Raw genomic sequence first — 20,675 nt, 5'->3', positions numbered from 1 at the left:
TTGATGGGGGGTGGGGGGGGGTCGGAGGGGGAGGGGGGCAGGGGAGGAGTGAATTGGAGTTATAATGTTTTATTCATGACTTCGAAAAAAGCAACTTCAAAAACATTTCGGTTGTTTGTATGTTCACACAAAGTCCGTAGTTGACTAAATATCGAAGCACAGTTTGAGTTTTTGATCGTGTCCCTGTGTAATCCCCCCCCCCCCCCCCCCCCCCCACCCCCCCCCCCCCCCCCCCCTGTGAATTCGTTAAAGCTTTCGTTATGCCCCTTTTATTGATTTTCTCGAGCAAGGTCCATCCCCCAACCCCACTAATGAAGAAGATATGGGAAAAACATCGGCATATCTTCGCCAACAGGTTATCTTTTTTGCAAATCATATTTATTTAAATTTTCGTGAGTGGAGGGGATAATATCTTGAAAATGACAACAATATTTTTTTCGCCTTCCCCTATAGTTTAAAATTGCTTACACAGTGAATATCAACAGAAGAACTCGACACAGAACAGATTCTCCATTATTACGAAATACTCCGTCGTCCACTGACCATGGTACTGAGCCGTCCCCACAACAGTTTCCAGTTACAATATAAACCACCATCCCTATACTCAGGTACATGGTTGACGAAGCGACTGAGAAGCTTCAAACTCTGATTACACCCTAAACGGCAAGGAATTAAACTATTAAACAGGTGACGTTTTTAAAATGTGTAAATTCGTTGTTTATGCACTTAACAATGATGTATAATAACCACAGATGGCCAATTAATTCAGTGTTTTAAGCTGATATAATCAACGTTGATGTTTTGTCAGTAATTTTATATAATGATTTGTTACCAGTCTTTCATAACAATTGTTACGTGTGTCACTCAAATCATCCAAGGTAACAACCTTTTAAAAGATACGTTACGGTATTGCCGAGGGCCAGTTTCATGCACATTCCTAAATTTTAAAGAATCCCTGAACTTAAAATTCTCCATAGGAAAACATTACAGGCTCCCTAAAGATTTTTTCCTGAACTTTTGTAATACTTTTTTATGGGAAAAAAAATTAAGTTAAGGAATTCCTTAAAGTTAAAGAATGTTCGTAAAAACTGGACACAATGTTGCCTTATGATTATTCTCAGTAAAATATACACATAGCAAATATACATTGTTTGGCAGTGATTCTCGCCTGGAAATATTTTTTATTCTTATATTGATTCAATCAATTAAAGTTGGCAGGGAATAACAAACATAGCTTCCCAGCAGATCAAGTCATGTTGGAGGCAATTAAAAAGAAACATCTCGTTATTTAGGAAAGCTACAAGAAGTATGGATTCGGAAGCAAGGACACAATATAACAGGGCAAGGAATAAAATGAGTGAAAACTAACTCGGAAATTAAGAAAAGAGTACGAGCACAATATAGCCAAAAGAACCAAAACAGACCCCAAAGTTGTTTGGAAGTATATTTAGATCTAAATCGACATCAAAGTCGAACATTGGTGATCTTTATTCTCAGATTCAATAGATAAAAATTCGATAAAGGTATCGACAGACCTGGGAAAAGCTAAGGTGCTATCAAAATTCTTCAGTAGTGTGTTTGTAAATGAAGACTCACAGGAAACAACACATCTAAACCCAAAGGAAGTAACTAAGCAAATGGCAAGGCTAACTGTCAACAACGAAATGGTATTTAAATTACTTAGGAACCTTAAACCAGAAAAAATCTCCAGACGAACTACATCCAATGTTTCTAAAAATATACTGCTGAGTCAATATCAAATCCTCTGACCACAGTATTCAACCAATCATTATCAACAGGAACACTACCAGACGACTGGAAGAATGCTCGAGTCTCTGCCATTTATAAGAAAGGGGATAAAAGTGAGGCAGGAAATTATAGACCAGTTTCATTAACGTCAGTAATATGTAAAGTTCTAGAATCCATCATAAGAGAACATATAACTAAATTCATGAGGATAAGCAATATGGTTTTTATATCAGGGCGATCAACATCTTTACAGCTACTTGAAGTATTCGATAAATGGACTGAAGCTATGGATAAAACACACCTAATAGATTGTATTTATATGGATTACCAGAAGGCTTTCGATACGGTTCCTCATAACAGATTAATCAACAAACTACATTCTTATAATTTTTCCAATCAAATAATCTCTTGGATTTCGTCATTCTTAATAGGGTCGACAGCAAAAAGTATCGGTAAACGGCATAGATTCCGAATGGACCAACGTAACATCAGGAGTTCCAAAAAGGTTCTGTACTAAGCCCTTTAATGTTTGTTATTTACGTGAATGACCTCCCTGAAACAGTAGACTCGGATATGTACTTATTTGCTGATGATACTAAAATATTTCGAATAATTGAAAGTAATCAAGATGGCCTAGATCTTCAGAAAGACCTTGACACTATGTGTAAGTGGAGCGACACTTGGCTGCTAAAAATGCACCCTGGAAAGTGTAAGCATATGAGGATAGGCAGAAGACGTACCAGGTACCACAATGAAACTGAACAATTTCATCATCTCAACGGAAACAAAATGCAGAAAACCGTCCAGGAAAAAGACATAGAAGTAACTATAGACTCGGAATTAACTTTTGATGAACAGAACACATATCAGAAAAAGTTAAGAAAGCAAATTCGCACTTCTTAGAAGAACTTTCCAGTTTATGGATAAAGAGTTATTTATTCCCCTATACAAATGTTTAGTAAGATCCCAGCTCGATTATGCCAGTCCTGTGTGGGCACCACATCTAAAAAAGCATATTGGAAAAATAGAGGATGTTCAAAGAAGAGCAACTAAATGTCTTCCAGAAAAAAAAACATGACCTACCAAGACAGGTTGAAGAAACTATATTTACCAACGCTTCAGGAGAATCAGGGGAGATATGATCGAACTGTATAAGATAACAAGTCATTTTCTACGATAAAGAATGTTTCAATGACATATTACTTTGGAAAGATGCATCAGACCGCAATAGTACTAGAGGACATACGAAAAATATTCCCAAAAACGATCAACAACATTAGTCAGAAAGAACTATTTCGCTATAAGAACTGTAAATATTTGGAATGAACTGCCAGAACAATTAATGTAAATTCGTTTAAGAATAAGTTGGACAATCACTGGAAGAATCAGAAACTTTTTTCAATTACGAAGCAACAATATCATAATACCACAATTTTGTATGATGTGTACAGATTATAAATGCATTTATGACTTATGTAATATGTATCTATACGAGCCTGGTATAGAGGACTCATGATTGTCAGGACCAGAATAAATCTTATCTTATCTTATTATTGCTTCCCAATAATTATTACCAGGTAACAATGAGCCATGTACCCTAAGCCGGTTAACGTGATGGATGAAAAAAACCACAGTATATACTTTTCATGTTGAAAATAATTTTGTCAAAAATTCATCCCAGAAGATATGATGAAACACATAAGTTAATGTTCTTCTATTTTCTCTTTTCATTTTGACACCCTTATGATTTGTGTCGCTTTGGACCATAATGACTAAAGTTTTATAGCTTTTTACGTGGTTTATGGGCAATGTGAAGAGAATTTATACTCACCATTGATCACCTGGGAGGTTCAAAATAAAATTGACTTGTGTTAATTCTCCAAATTTTAGATAACCAAAAAATCCACACCCAATATGAAAACTAGTCACAAACACAAGAGCAACTCCTAATACGCCATTCAAACCGTCAAAGCGTTTCTTGTTAGCCATCCTCGCTCGAACTGGCAATATCTGTAACAAATCACATCTGCATGTAGGTAGGTAGTGCTTTATTTATCTATCTAGTTGTAATATTGTAGCTCAAAAGACTATATAATCATATATGGATGACTAGATAAGGATGTCGTCTTGCCTGCCGAAAAAGTATTGTAGGCCGTTTACGTATATTCGTTATATGCTCTATCGAGTTTTACACATTCAAGTTTGCTTTCAGCGATTGAAAAGATACTTTTCTTAATGGTTATCTCTCCATATGCAGCGAAAGAAACTGAAAATGTTAAATAAATCAAGTCATATGGGAATTTAAGCAAAATGCATTCCTAATACAATTTCGTAAACTGTCAATATTGCATATATTGCTGTTTACAAAACATTTAAAAAAATTTAAAAAAAAATGTACAAGAACTATAAAATCAAGGACATTCACGACTTTCAAATTGTTTCTTTTATCAACGGTGCTCTGAAATGTATGCAATTAATTTTACCAAAGATATTCCATCAAAGGAAAACATGACATCATTGACAAAGCTAGTGAATGTTACAAAGTTAACGGGTTTGAAGGCTGGTCGTGTCCTGGTATCGGGAAGGTCCCGACAGATGTACTGGAAAGCTATTATACTGATCCCAAACAGAACGATGTTGCCCGCGCTGTAGTTAAGTAAGACAGAAGCTTTATCCTCCTCGTCAGGTAGACGGGCAACAGTAACACAGAGATTCCAACAATGGATACTACGTCATTGATAATGACGTATTGCAGCAGGAACTACAGAAAATAAATTATTTCCATTAACATCATGTTAGGGTGGCTGTAACAACAGATACTTTAAGTCACAAAATAGGACACACGCAATTCAGATTTAGTTATAGAATAAAGTCACTGTGACCTTCTTTTCTCAGTATCATTCCTTTTTCAATTGACTTTTTTTTACATTTACAAAGCATCGATATGACAAAGAAAATGATTTTATTAGTAGTATTACTACTATTATCATGATTTGTGAATTTTGTGAATTTTTTTAGGAAGTTTAGCTTTCAATTTTACTTCCTCAAACTTGAAATGATCCTTAACATGACCTAATATGATACTGGTAATTATATGGCATAATATAGCTGGTTAACACCGTCAATGTATTTACATGCAAGAATAGAATTTACATGTGACGACCTCTAAAGGGCTCAAACTGCCACCTACTTTTAGACCGAACTTTAGTCTGAGTATAAATGCAATGATAAACATGCTATCAAAACTCCCCGTTCATGAAACTCGTACTCATTTATCTACTTACATCTTTCATAAACAGATTCATAGTTGAAAGCAGATCCGGCAAAAATAGACCATAGTTGATTAATATACTCGTGTTCACAGAAAGTCTGAAATGAAGACGAACACTTTTGTCCTTGCATTATTTCCTTACATTTTGAATAATTTACAAATGAATCACACGGCCCAATATGCATAACTTTCAGCAAGTATTTAAGTACCGATCACACATTTTTTTTTTTTAAAGTTGTTGCAAAATATTACCACTAGTCTTCCAACACTGAGTTATGAGTTCGAAAACCGATAAGGACAGTTGCCTGAATATATTAAAGGTCAGCGGTTTATCTCTGTATGCTCCGGGTTCCATCCACCATCTATATAACTCTGGCACTTAAATGACCATGGATTTTACATAATGTAAATAGGGCGTTTAAAATGAACCATTTAATGCGTTCCAATATTTATTGTTCATGTAGCTATGCCGCTACCTCCCAAGCCAAAAGACGCCGCAGTCTGTGGGTTGGGTGGAAGGGCTTAACGTTCTATGAACAGGTAGGATATTTGAAGGGCGACATCCTCCTCCATTCAATTAAGGAATGATTTTTATTTTTGTGTGTTTATTGGTGTGTAAACTGCATTTGTTCGGCATATTTTAAATGACGCGCGTCAACAGTAAACCACACAAAAAAATAAAAATCATTACTTATATTTATATTTCAACCAACTATTTCTTTTAAATCTAATGTTCCGATAAAATAAACTTCTTTTTTTTCAACGTTATCCGATTGATGTAACAGCCGTTCAATTGATGGAATCCCGGAAACAGCTGGCTCCAATTTGGCGGGAAATGTTGTCAAGTTCAGAAAGTACACAAAATATAGTTCAGCAATAACACTATATTTTCATCCTATTGCTGCAATTTTTCTCAACTATTTAATTTTTTGAAATATAATTTAAGATCTTCATTACATTCATTCTTTTAATTGAAGAATTAAAAATGCAGAAAACAATATAAGCCACATCTGATGCGCATTAACACTACTTGTGGAAGTCAGTGTTCCGGTGTATGTATTCCTGTGCGGCAACCGACTGCGTTTACAAAAGTGTAAACGATTTCCCAGTTGGCAAGGTTATATAGCTAAGAAAAATGGAAATGTAAGTATTGTATGCCTGAATGTTTTGGGAGTAGTTGTGTCTCCTTGTAATAGCTGGACTATTGCTCTTACAGAAGCAGGCTGTCAAAGACACCAAGCCATAGTATGTATGTTTCTGCCCCTGCTGGGAACACAGGGAGATGACAACTGGTTGTCAGTTGTTAATATACTTTAATGGGTGGTATGTTTCTACCGACTGTAACATTCACTAACGGAAGAGTGTTTGCTTTACTTTCTTTGCCTACATGGCTCAATATTTTCTGAGGTAACAACTGATTTCTCTTCTGGTCATTCAATCTCAGTCTAGATACGTATGGTGTTACATTAACGAATAACAGAAAGGAGAAACCAGCAGCTAAATTCAAAACACAATTTAATTATATATATATATACAATATTATACAGAGATGGTTTACAATATCTAAAGTAATTGGTGGTGGTACAAGAGTAGTACGGATGATTTAAAGTGTTACTTATCTGTATGCGAATGTCCTGGTATAATCCTTGATCCTTCCAGGTTTCAAATTAACAATAATCACAAATCCACAAGGAAATTGAATGTCCACCGATGATTTGTAAAGTTCCAGGCAATATGAATAAATCCACACAAAGTGTTGTAATAATCCACAGATAAAGTCACAATAGCTCTCCCAATAGAATCTTATATGGCGCTGTACAATTCTTGATATGTCTTATTACAGGTCTCATTACAGTTCTGATTAGCCTTGGACAGCTGGAGTATATATAGCTAAACCCTAATTCAAGAATATTGGAGAACCTTCTACTTCTAGAAATATCTAACTAAAAGCAGTAAACAAATAAACACACATAACTTTCTGGAAATAGATCATTCTAGATCTCTACTTAAAATCAACATGTTTACAAACATATTTGTTTATACATGATTATATTCTAGAAAGTTCTATAACCTAAATCAATGATATGACCTTCATAGGATGTATTGATAAAAAAAGCTATAGGAGTTATCTCCCTTATCTCATAACTACATGTATTTAGTGTCATACATAACACACCCCTCCTTAAAGAAAAGAAAGTTTTCTTGAAAAGGAAACTTTCTTGACATATCAAGTAATATTTAAATCCTTGATAAAGCATCAGCTAGAATATTGTCTTTCCCTTTGATATGTTTGATGTCAAGATTGTACTCTTGCAAAGTCAAACTCCACCTGAGAATTCTTTGATTTTTGTTTTTCATTTTCCCAATGAATGTCAAAGGGTTGTGGTCGGTGAAGACCAACACAGGCACAACTGTAGTGCATAGATACACATCAAATTGGTTTAAGGCCAAAATCAATGCTAAACATTCTTTCTCAATGGTGGAATAATTTCTCTGGTGTTTGTCAAACTTTTTCGAGAAATAACAAATTGGATGGTCAATTTGTTCAGTACCTTCTTGCATCAAAACAGCACCAACACCTACATCGCTGGCGTCAACAAACAGTTTAAACTGTTTATTAAAATCTGGAGCAGTCAGAACTGGTGAGTTTGATAGTATGGCTTTCAATTTCTCAAAGGCAGACTTACATTCGTCTGACCAGACAAATTTGACATTTTTCTTTAACAAAACATGTAAGTGGAGCTGCTATAACAGAGAAATTTTGACAAAATTTTCTGTAGTATCCAGCCATACCAAGAAACCTCATCAGCTCTCTCTTGCCTCCAGGAGCTGGAAAATCTATAATTGATTCTACTTTGGCCTGAACAGGTTTAACCTGCCCCTGTCCTACAACATGGCCTAAAAATTCAACAGTTGCATGACAAAATTCACATTTCAATAAGTTTACAGTCAATTTCATGGTAGTGAGTCTTTCGAAGAATTCACGAATCCCGCGTAGATGGTCTTCCCACGTGTCGTGGTAGTTGATGACGTCATCAATGTATCCATCACAGCCTTCCAGGTCTGATATCACGCTGTTAAGAAGACGTTGAAATGTTGCCGGGGCATTCTTCATACCAAACGGCATAACTTTGTACTGGTACAAACCTTGTGAGGTTACAAATGCCGACACTTCTTTAGCTCTTTCTGTTAATGGCACCTGCCAATATCCTTTCAACAGGTCAAACTTGCTTACGTACTTGGCTTTGCCAACTTTGTCAATACACGAGTCAATCCTTGGAATTGGATAAGAGTCTGTTTTACTGACAGAGTTTACTTTTCTGAAGTCAGTACAGAACCGGTATGTCTTGTCTGGCTTTGGTACCAGAACACATGGAGAGCTCCATTCACTTTTGCTTGGTTCAATAATATCATTGTCCAACATGTATTGAATTTCTTTCTTTAAGTGTTCTTCTTTCAAAGGATTGACACGGTAAGGATGTTGCTTGACAGGTGGCGCATCGCCTACATCCACGTCGTGATAGATAGCATCTGTTTTGCCTGGTGTATCCGGAAACAAATGTTTATACTCAAGTATCAAATCTTTAAGTTCATTGCGTTCCTTTTCTGATAGATGACACAGTTTCTTGTCCAAGTTCGCGAGCACATCTGAGTTCCGTAACTTAACACCACAGTCTAAACCTACATCTTGTACACCACCATCTAAGTCTAATTTACAAATATCAGCTGTACTTTCACTTTGTGATGGTACAGAGGCCCAAAGTAGCAATAGGTTGAGAGGTCTTGCTCTCTTCTCTATCTACATATTCCTTAAGCATATTAACATGACATAATTGAGTTTTCTTGCGCCTCCCTGGAGTTTGTACAATGTAGTTAACATCATCGACCTTTTTCTCAACAACATAAGGTCCAAAATATCTAGCTTGCAAAGGCTGACCCGGTATTGGTAATAGGGCCAAAATTTTGTCACCTGGATCAAAACTTCTTGCACGGGCATCTTTATCATACCATGTTTTTTGTTTAGTAACGGCCAAATTTTCTTTTGCCAGTTCACATGCCCTTGTCAACCTTTGCTTAAAGTTAGACACATACTCTAAGAGATTCACTTTAGAATCTTCGTCCAAAATTTTGTCTTTCAAAATTTTCAAAGGACCACGTACAGTATGTCCAAACACAAGTTCAAAGGGACTAAAGCCAAGAGATTCTTGTACAGATTCTCTAACGCCAAACAACAACATGTGTATACCTTCGTCCCAATCTCTTTTGTTTTCAAAACAATAAGATCTCATCATATTCTTCAATGTCTGATGAAAACGTTCTAAAGCACCCTGAGACTCTGGATGATAAGCACTAGACTTATACTGCTTGATCTGGAGCTGGGTACATGACTTGTTGAAAAATACCAGACATGAAATTCGAACCTTGGTCCGATTGGACAGCTTTTGGAAGACCAACCAATGTAAAGAATTTAACCAAAGCCTTGACTATGTTAGGGGCTTTAATATTCCTGAGTGGAATGGCTTCAGGAAAGCGTGTGGAAGCACACATGATAGTTAAAAGATACTCATTCCCAGACTTAGTTTTGGGTAGAGGACCTACACAGTCTATAATGACTCTACTAAATGGTTCCTCAAATGCTGGAATGGGGTGCAAAGGTGCAACAGGGATTTTCTGATTAGGTTTCCCTACCACCTGACAAGTATGACAAGACCTACAAAAATCAGCCACATCCCGTTTCAACTTGGGCCAAAAGAAGTGATCTAAGATCCTGTTATAAGTCTTGGTCACACCTAGATGCCCTGCCATAGGTACGTCATGAGACAAACTTAGAATATCTTGCCTATACCTCGGTGGGACAACTATTTGATTGACAACCTTCCAGTCTTCCTCGGGAGACACATCAGGGGGACGCCACTTGCGCATCAACACACCTGACTGACGGAAGTAACAAACCGGGACTTTCTCAGCCTCTTCCTCACTCAAAGCCCGATTACACAATAAGGAGATTTCAGGATCTTTCTCCTGTTCTACTATAAGCTCCTCTCTAGACAAAGATGATTTACTCATCATGTCAGACAAAGAAGTACCCTTGTTAGGAACAACTCTATCACTATCAAAGTCTACAGGATTGCTCAAAAGATCACACTTGCTCCCGACATCCTCTATATCATGAGCCAAGAAAGTGTCACCTAACCCTGGACTATAATGATCCTCAACTACTGCAACATCAGAAACCTTCTTACTCATTGAACGAGTTACAGCACAAGAAAGGAAAAATACCAGGAAATTCCTGTTGAATAGTCTCAGCATCATCTGTTTTATCTGGAATACTGGACACTAAGGGATCTACCCTAACTTTCTCTCCAGCCAAGTCATTGCCTAAAATGAGCGACACGCCCTCTATGGGAAGTTCCGGTCTAACACCAATGGTGACAGGCCCAGTAACCAAGTCTGACTTTAAATAAACAGAATGGAGAGGCACATTAACAAAACCTAACTCTACACCTTGAAGCAAAACACTACTACCACATGAGGTCTCCTCAGACAAAGGCACTACGCCATCTAATATCAAAGAATGAGAAGCCCCAGTATCTCGCAAAATCTTCACAGGTTTCAAGTTGGTAATATCACTAGTAAGTGAAACAAAACCTTCAGAAATGAAGGGAGAGTACTTCTCCAAGACACTATCAGACTCTGAGCTCTTAATTTCAACAGACACTTTAGAATCTTCCACAATATCACTAAGTTTCTGACTAGGCTTTGACATAGCTAACACAGAAGGAACTGACTGTTTACGCCTTTGCTCCTTACGCTGGAGAGAATAACATTCAGACATAACATGCCCTACTTTCTTGCAGTAATTACAAACAAGACCAGAAGGAGACCCCACACCTACCCTATCATCTGTTTTTTTAGAAGCAGACTTAGTTTTATCACCTAATTTAGGTTTGTCATTGGAAGGGCCACTAAAGGTTGGGTTCCTAGGCTGACCAAATTTACTAGTACCTGTGGTACTGTTTTTGTCTTGAGAACTGTTTTTAACAAATGAGCCTTTGTGGGTGAGAGCGTAATCATCAGCCATTGTAGCTGCTTCACTAAGTGTTTCAACTTTTCTCTCATCTAAATGAGTTTTTATGTTTGTGTGGACACAACGTTTAAACTCCTCTATCAACAATAATTGCCTCAATTTACCGAAATCGTCATCAATTTCTTTAGAATCACACCACCTATTAAATAATTGTTCCTTTTCTCTGGCAAATTCTACATGAGTTTGTTCATCTCTCTTTCTCGAGTTTCGAAATTTCTGGCGGTAAGCCTCAGGAACTAACTCATAAGCTTTCAAAATAGCTTTCTTGACTACTTGGTAATTTGAAATATCATCAACAGATAAAGAAGAATAAATGTCTCTAGCTTTACCAATCAAGACACTCTGAAGAAGCATTGTAAGCTTATCTTCAGGCCATTTCATACTATCAGCTATTTTCTCAAAATGCAGAAAATACTTGTCAACTTCTTTCTCTTGAAAAGGAGGAACTAACCTAATATTTCTACTGACATCAAAACCTCTGTTTCCTTGTAAACCCCTAAAAGTTAGATTACTTGAACTGTCTTGAGAAGCTAGCTCTAATTCTTTCATTCTAAGTTCTGTTTCAGCTTGAATTTTCTGCTTCTCTAGCTCTAACATCTGATCTCTCTCAATTTCTTTTTCTCTTAACTCTCTTTCTTTGTCTATTTCTTTTTCTCTTAACTCCTTTTCTATTTCTCTTTCTCTCATTTCTTTCTCTATTTGTTTCATTTTCATTTCATTCTCTATTTGTTTCATTTTCATTTCATGTTCAAGTTCCATTTGTCTAATTTGGATTTCTGAAGTGACTGTTTCCTCTATACTATCTAATGCACTAGAGTCAAATTTGCCATTGTCAACAAAATATCTTATAATTACATTCCTAATTTCAGCTTTCCTCAAATTAGTTTTGATAGTAAGGCCTAAATGTTTACCCAATAACAGTAAATCCTTCTTACTAACTTGCAAAAGAACTTCCAGGGATGGCGCTTTAACAAACTGTTCTACCTGCATAGTAGTCATATTTATCTAGCTGTTGGTTTCAAATGTAAACTCAAAGTTTGTACACAAATTTTGAAAATTTCTTAATTAATTTTTCAAAGTTAGATTTCACAAATTGAATATCGATCTCGGACAAGAGCCCCCAATTTCTGTTACATGAACGAATAACAGAAAGGAGAAACCAGCAGCTAAATTCAAAACACAATTTAATTATATATACAATATTATACAGAGATGGTTTACAATATCTAAAGTAATTGGTGGTGGTACAAGAGTAGTACGATGATTTAAAGTGTTACTTATCTGTATGCGAATGTCCTGGTATAATCCTTGATCCTTCCAGGTTTCAAATTAACAATAATCACAAATCCACAAGGAAATTGAATGTCCACCGATGATTTGTAAAGTTCCAGGCAATATGAATAAATCCACACAAAGTGTTGTAATAATCCACAGATAAAGTCACAATAGCTCTCCCAATAGAATCTTATATGGCGCTGTACAATTCTTGATATGTCTTATTACAGGTCTCATTACAGTTCTGATTAGCCTTGGACAGCTGGAGTATATATAGCTAAACCCTAATTCAAGAATATTGGAGAACCTTCTACTTCTAGAAATATCTAACTAAAAGCAGTAAACAAATAAACACACATAACTTTCTGGAAATAGATCATTCTAGATCTCTACTTAAAATCAACATGTTTACAAACATATTTGTTTATACATGATTATATTCTAGAAAGTTCTATAACCTAAATCAATGATATGACCTTCATAGGATGTATTGATAAAAAAAGCTATAGGAGTTATCTCCCTTATCTCATAACTACATGTATTTAGTGTCATACATAACAACCTTTTTGTTAGAGGCCATATAGTGTTATATTGCACAAAGGCAATATAACACGATATGTACCGAAACAAATCAAAAGGTCCTTATTTTTTAATTGGATATGTTTGTTTCTTCAAAAAAATGTCAAAAACAATATCTAATGAGGTTTTTTTTATCAAGATCTAATTGTGACGGGTGCCGTCACATAAAGTTTCCCCAATCTCCACAAATCCTAATTTGACAAGAGTGATCTCTGCTGAATGATCACTTTCTTTTACCTGTAAATAAATTTTATCTCGTAGAAGAAAAATGCTTTTTGAAAAGTCACATCATTAATAGTTAATATATTAGGCACAGAATGCCTATCATTGTATTAGATTTGTGTTCTCAACCATGTTCTTTTTTGTTCAATTTTGTCCAATTGCATGCCGTGGTTGCCATCTTGGTTCCTGGTCTGCAAAATTTCCCCCCAAAAAATAACCTCAAAATACTTATATGTCACTATCAACAATAAGATCTATGACTTCAAAATACAACAATAATGAGCTTGGACATAAAATAGATCCCTGCTTACCAGTAAATAAAGGGAGATAACTCTTACTGGTTTTAGAAAATTTAAAATAGTCACAAATTTTGTCTTTTTACTCATGATTTTGGTATATTCACTTTAAAAATTAGAATATGATTTAAACTTCATATTGAAACCAATATTCCAGGCAAATCGGACCAGTAGTTTAATATCTATAAGCAGTTCAATTTTGAAGAATGAAAGGCTGTGGCGGCCATCTTGGATACTGGTCGGAAAAAATGAAACCGGTCACACATTTGCAGATCACCAGAAAAGACCTCACACAAATTTTCATGGCGATCCGACTTATATTTTTCAAGAAAATGGTCGGACAATGTCGCGGCGGAAAAAGATGAACCAGAAGAAGAACCAGAATAATAATAATAACAATAAGAAGAAGAAACGGAGCAAACACAATAAGTTCCCCCACTCCGTTGGGAGAACTTAATTATTAGAATAGCTTTGGTCAAAGAACAGCACCCTGAAGAATGCAGAGTTTTTGCAATGAAGTTAATAAAGGAATATCAACTCGATGTTTCTAAAAAATGGAAACACCGAGTCAGTATGCAATATATTGAACGTCACGTGTCATGTATTATCCAATGAAAATAGTGGAAAAATCAGAGCATATCTAAAACATACAAATATTCGAGTAACATTTTAATTCGCTTTCGAACTCTTGCAAAACTACACAAAAATTTGCATCTCTCGAAAATGTTTTACAAGATTAGATGAAAAAGGGTAATACCTTTCGTTAGCGTGTTGGCACAGTCAACTAACATTAAACTTGCCAATATGTTTAAGGATCCATATAAAAAAGTGTCCAATGCTTCCACTCTGAAAGAAAGTCAGTTTATAGTGGAAATGACGTTAGTTGGTAATGCTGGAATTCTGACTACAAAATAAAACATTGACGAACATTGACAATAGACCATTTTATCTATACTCAGTTTATGAATGTGTGGCCATATTGTATAACGCTTTTTATTCGCAGTGCCAATACTTCGTGGTTTCCTGTACGGGACATATTAATTTAATTACAGTCAGTACAAATAAAGCTACGTATGAATATACATCATAATATGTGCACATAGATTAGTGACGTAGCAACATAAATTGCTATAAACATGATGATAAGTGCACATAGATTAGTGACTTAGCAATATAAATTGCTATAAACATGATGATTATGTGCACATAGATTAGTGACTAGCAACATAAATTGCTAATATACATGATGATATTGATTAGTGCACATAGATTATAAACCGATGAATGACTTTGCAACATAAATTGCTATATACACTGACATATGATGATATGAATAAATTACCGAGATTAAATTTTAGCATAAATTGATTTGCAAATTTAGTGACTAAATTGTAAATCATGTATAAGAGCACAATGGTTTAACATTGTTAGCGCGGATATAAATTTTAGTTTATTTGTCGTATAATTTCCGGTGGTTCAATAACGGAAATATCCTTCTTACAAAATTTAGCGAAATGTAAATGTTTAAAATGTTAGCGCGGATATAAGACAGCGCAAAAAGCGCTAAAATAAAACTACCGCTAAAATGAGTATGTTAACAGTATGTCAATGATTTACTTCATTTTTTCACTTTTGTATAAAATTCGAGGGATTTTAGTTTTAAACGTGAATAAAGTGAAAATAATCCAGCCGCAAAATTTACCTGCCATTCATTTTGTTTAAAGATGCTCCAACCCGCCGAGAGAGCATAAATGATATTCATCATTTGAACAATAATTGGTGTTTAATCGTGTATATATATGTCTAATAAAAACAAAAAATAATATAAAATAATTTATTTCGCCTTTGGTGCGTGTGCGCAATGAGTACTTCATTCCATAATAGGAATATAATGACACGACTTTTTTCGGGATGCAATTAATTATTTTTCATAGTTTTAACTATTGAAGTAAAATTAAAAAATACTAAATAGTCTTACTCCTGATTTTGATAGTCGAAAAAATACCATTTGTTCAGCGGTGGAGCAACTTTAAGTAATGAAAATACAAATTCTGTGAATTGTTTGAGAGAATGAAATATGATTCAAACTATCATACATTAGGTCACCATCTAAAATAGCATTATGTTGATGTTAAACCTACCCAGAGGCCTAGAAGTTTGACCATGTAAGGAAGCTCAAGAAATCCTATTCCAATATAACATGGGAGAAGTAGCATAAATCCTTGAAAATCTCTACAAATAGTAAAAAAGACATTCACAAATTAACGATCTCATACACTTTACGCCATAAAAATACATTCACAAAGCATTGAAGTACTGGTAATGCAGTATCTACATGGTGTTAAATTCACTTCATCGGCAGTGAGGTAAGCCTCTCGCTAACGTTTATTTAGAGTCAAGAACACTTGATTTTTATGGTCTATGTTGCTTTTATTCATTATTATGTAAAAAAGAAAAATAAATCCGACCAATGGCTTTTATATTTTTACATGCAATCCAAATAGGTTGCAAGTATAATTTGAAAGTTCGACAGCTATCGACATTTCCATCTACTTATAATACTGTTTCTTATGCCACATTGCTCCATGTACTTACGTGAGTATCTCCTCCTCATCTGACCCAATTCCTTTTCCAGTGCTGTCCTTGGTCTCGTTTGACCCAATTCCATTTCCAGGGCTGTCCTTGGTCTCGTGTGGATCAAGTCCATTTCCAGTGCTGTCCTTGGTCTCGTGTGACCCAATTCCTTTACCAGTACTGTCCTTGGTCTCGTGTGACCCAATTTCATTTCCAGTGTAATCTTTGGTCTCTTGTGACCTTATTCCATGACCAACTTGTTCCATGGTCTCATCTGACATACCAGTACGGGTCTTGTTAGAATGAACAGTTTCCTCTAGCGAAGAGTATTTTAGTGTGCTTTGTTGGTTTCCATTTAACATCGTCATGCAGGTTGAATCGAGTTCCACACTTCTGGAAGGCATTGTGGCGTGGATGACAGGCAACGTACCACGAGTTCCTAAGTATTGAGTGCACCGAAGCGGAATCGTTATGTACTCTCTAATTCAATAAACAAAACAGTCTTTGTTACAGAGGGAACACTTAAATCAATTCAGCTGAAACAACACGTGTTAACTTGCTTTGAAGAATAAGTATGACATTCATTTGTATCTCTCATTTAAACTGAAAACAACTAAATTTCATACAATCATAAATCTGCTTTCATCCTGTGTTAATTTCATACCTGGTATAAAAGTATTAGCCTGTATTGCAGATGTGAGGCATTGTGTAACATCCACTCTTTACCGTTAATGGTGTAAATGGCATATTTATGACTTGTAACATCAGAAGGATGGGCGCCATATGGTAGATTCATATCTATTCAAGTAAAATTTATTAGTAGTTTCCGAACTTTCTTTTAGAATAAACTTCGATTGCCTCAAGTCTATCACACATTTAGGTTTTAATGCTGACGATTGAAGGTATATCTGCTGGGATATTCCTAATGGGATTTTAATGCACTTGCTATTCAACCTCGGAATCTCATCGACACACTATATCATGAAGACCAATGTTTTAAGGGCAATAATAATATATCTTTTACATATATATTATACAAATATTTCATGGGTTACTGTGTTCTAGTTCATAATATTTAATCCAAGGTGATGATAATCAACAAATGTTATATTGCACGAGGTCAAAGGCCGAGGGGTAAATATTTCGAACTAGAGAACAGCAACCCATGAAATATTTGTTTAATTACATAATCAATTTTTCACCAGTTTTCTTCAGTTAATTTTTAATGAATGCCAAAATTACAGATCAATATCTTCACCACCGTATCGGACGGGAAAGCTTAAAATGATTGAAAAATTTGCGTCTAGTCCACGTATTTCACGGCATAATTCCACTTTTCATGTCGAATTGCAATCTTTTGAATTATTCGACCTGTATGCAGCCTTTTAAACCGGAGTTACAACGTGACGTACGTGGGCTTATACGTCAATCTCAATAGGATATTAAGGTTTTTTTTCCGTACGGTACGGTGTTGATGATTTTGTTAAGTGATTGGTCGTATTAGTTTTATAAAAAAAATATTCAACTGAAAAAGCTGCTGATTATGTAATAAAAACAAATATTCCCATGGTTACTGTGCCTCTAGTTCATAATATTTACCCCTCGGGTGAATGGTAATCAAACAAAGTTATATTGCACTCGGCCTTTGAAAGTATTTGTATGATAATATTATATTTCTTCATATATAGATTGGTGTAAACAAATTATGTAATAAAACGTTTTCCATATTGAAGCGTGCAATATAACTTCGAACTGTGCAATATAACAAAATTTTATTGAACGGTCGGGAAATAGTTGGAAATATTATATTTCCTCATATATAGATTGGTTTTAAACAAATTATTATAATAAAATCTATATAAACCACAGTATTGGTCGTTTTGGTCCTAAAGCGGGCATTTCGGGAGTTGCATTCCCTTCATTGGAAGAAATACGGAAAGAGGAAAGGAGAAAGAGGAAGAAATGAAAGGACGTTATATTTTAACCAAAAATCGGTAAGCTTTGGTGTTTGGTCTCAAACCAAAAGGTAAAGAAAGATTGCAGGTACTGTACTAACCGTGTACAGCGTTGGGGGTAGATCGTTTAAATGCTTAACCGCTTGAAGTTTTGACGGCACGAGCTTTTTTACCGCCACCAGTCTGTACCAAAGTTGTGTATTTACGGTAGAATATCCTTAATATCTTTTTATGAATAATATTTAAATAGGTTGTCGTCACTCAATCCCAAAGTGATCGCAATTTTGTTTTGTAACTTTTTTTATTTTCAGAAACAACACATTGTATCATTAATATATAGAAATACATTTTATACATCATTCATCTCATTCTTTCATCACCTATTTTAATCTCCCTGGTTTGAGCTACCAATAATCATTCATATCGCCCATTCATCTTCAATTTCCGTTTCGCCCATCAAATTTATGATTTTTAAATATGTCATAAATAATTACTCACTTTCATTCAAATATCCATAATCTCGCGATCGATTCATACATACTTGTATATTCATAGTCAGTCTAATATACTATTGTATTAACTATAAAATACATACATTATATATATGTTATTTTGAGGTTCAATGATGAGACATCATACTTATTCAGTTATTTTTTTTGAAAGGAAAAAACTGTGTTGCTATTTTTCTAAAGAGGAAAAGGAAGAGAGAAAGCGAGAGAAAGGATTTGTATGAGGATAGATAAAGGGTTAGAGAGTAAAGAAAAGAAAAAGAAAGAAAGAGAGAGAGTTATGGTAAGAGAGATCTCAGAAGATATAGCTAATAGTGCATATGCATGTAAATTTTAATCATTATTTACTGGTTAGTAATATTCCTTTTTATAATTATCTAACCAGGGTTACAAATTGATTGAGCTATTCCATTTATTCCATTCAGTGTCTTATTTGTAAATATGAATGTCACCTTTGCTGACAGCAGTATATTTTTCTGCGGAGAATGCATCCTTTATAAGTTTAGTTAAGGCACATACTGATATATTCTCTTGGTAACACCTTTTGCGGTATATGTGTTGTTTTAATAATTGAATAGTCATATTGTCTACCCTATTATGTAGTATTGGTTGATTAAATAATTCAAAAATGAATGTTTCTTTGTTAAAGGCGAATGGGATGAGTAATCTATCTAATAGGGATTCAAAGTTAATTAAAAAAATCTGCACCTCTATACATTCCCATAACATATGTACTATTGTCTCTACTTCCGTTTTACAATGATAACAATTCGCACTTTCAGCAAGCCCGATTTTAGACACACAAAAAAAGAATTAAATGTTAAAATATGTTGATTGACTCTATATTGTTACCAGTGTAGTTTAGAATTTTTAGTTGCACCAAAAGGATTGTTTATAAAGTTAAATAAATTATTCCATTTTAATTTCCCGTAGAGATATGTAGCATTTCTATATTCAAGAGGTTGTATAAGAGAATTGTAATTTTATTATTACTGTGGTGGAAGCCTGGAGAAAGTCTGTTCTTATGTTGAATTTTTTGTGTAAATTCCTCACAAGTGTATAGTGTATTGGAGTAATGATTTGAAGAGATGACGGGACATAGCATTGACTTCCGGTATCTCAGCGCAGTTTGGGTTAGTATATATAGCGGAAGTCCACATAATAGACAAAAAATAAAAAAAATGTGAGTACTTCTTTCCTATCGCACTTAAATAAATCGATATTCAGTTGATGTATTTTTTAATGATAGATTAATATCTCTTGAAAAAAAACGATCGTCTCATGGTCATTTAAAAACGCTTGTTTAATAATCTACATTAAAAAAACACTAAACAAAATTTGTTTTATTATAAATATATATCTTTTATTAGACTCTCGAGAGCCTTAATATTTCATTTTAACCGTTTACATAATTGCAATCTATCTTAATAATGTACTGTTTTTCCAAGTTGTGTTTGTGTGTATATATATATATATATGCATGTTACGTTAATTTCAATTACTGTTAGTTGTTAACTTACGAAAATAAAAGAATTCAATTGAAGTGTATGTTACTTACAAGAAAAGCAATGGTCACAGGGCACTAAACTGATGAACCCAACGTTTGAGCAGTATACTTCACATTCGCAATACTGCAGTGATACATCCATGTATTCAGAAACATCAATCAATGGAAAGTCTGACAGGCTTCCCATTTTCAAAGAAGATACGGATTATTTCAGTTTTTACATCTCCGATATTACATGGGTTAATATCACTGTCGTTGCATTTATTTTACTGGAGTAGGCGATCGTTACCCTTGGCTAGCGAATTTTCAATGAGACAGCAAATGGTGTCATATATTGTTATTTTTATTTGATTCAAACAGTCCAGTGTTTTAACAAATAATCCAGCTGATGGCGCCCGGGCCGTCACTTACATTCTACGTGACATCCAACCACTCGTACCCAAGGTGATAAATCTGAAGGAGGATATTTTGATTCTTACATTTGGTAATTGAATTACATGTACAATCAAATTGAATCACGAACGACAATAATCCACAATGTATCAATTATAATTATTCAAATGTATTCAAAAGGACACTCTTTTACAGATGATCATGGTTATTTTTGCAAGTAAGTACAGTTTGTAATACTGACATATGTTTACCACCAT

The 20,675-nt window shown here is 34.8% G+C and overlaps 1 pseudogene; it reads right to left on the bottom strand.

Annotated features, from left to right (window-relative positions):
* Window positions 1-1,646: 1,646 nt before the first annotated feature.
* Window positions 1,647-16,458, bottom strand: LOC138312406 (proton-coupled amino acid transporter 3-like; annotated as a pseudogene).
* Between the last annotated feature and the right edge of the window lie 4,217 nt (window positions 16,459-20,675).

Source organism: Argopecten irradians, unplaced genomic scaffold (assembly GCF_041381155.1).
Source record: "Argopecten irradians isolate NY unplaced genomic scaffold, Ai_NY scaffold_0307, whole genome shotgun sequence".
NCBI classification, from domain to species: domain Eukaryota; kingdom Metazoa; phylum Mollusca; class Bivalvia; order Pectinida; family Pectinidae; genus Argopecten; species Argopecten irradians.
This window is presented reverse-complemented; position numbering and strand designations above follow the sequence as displayed.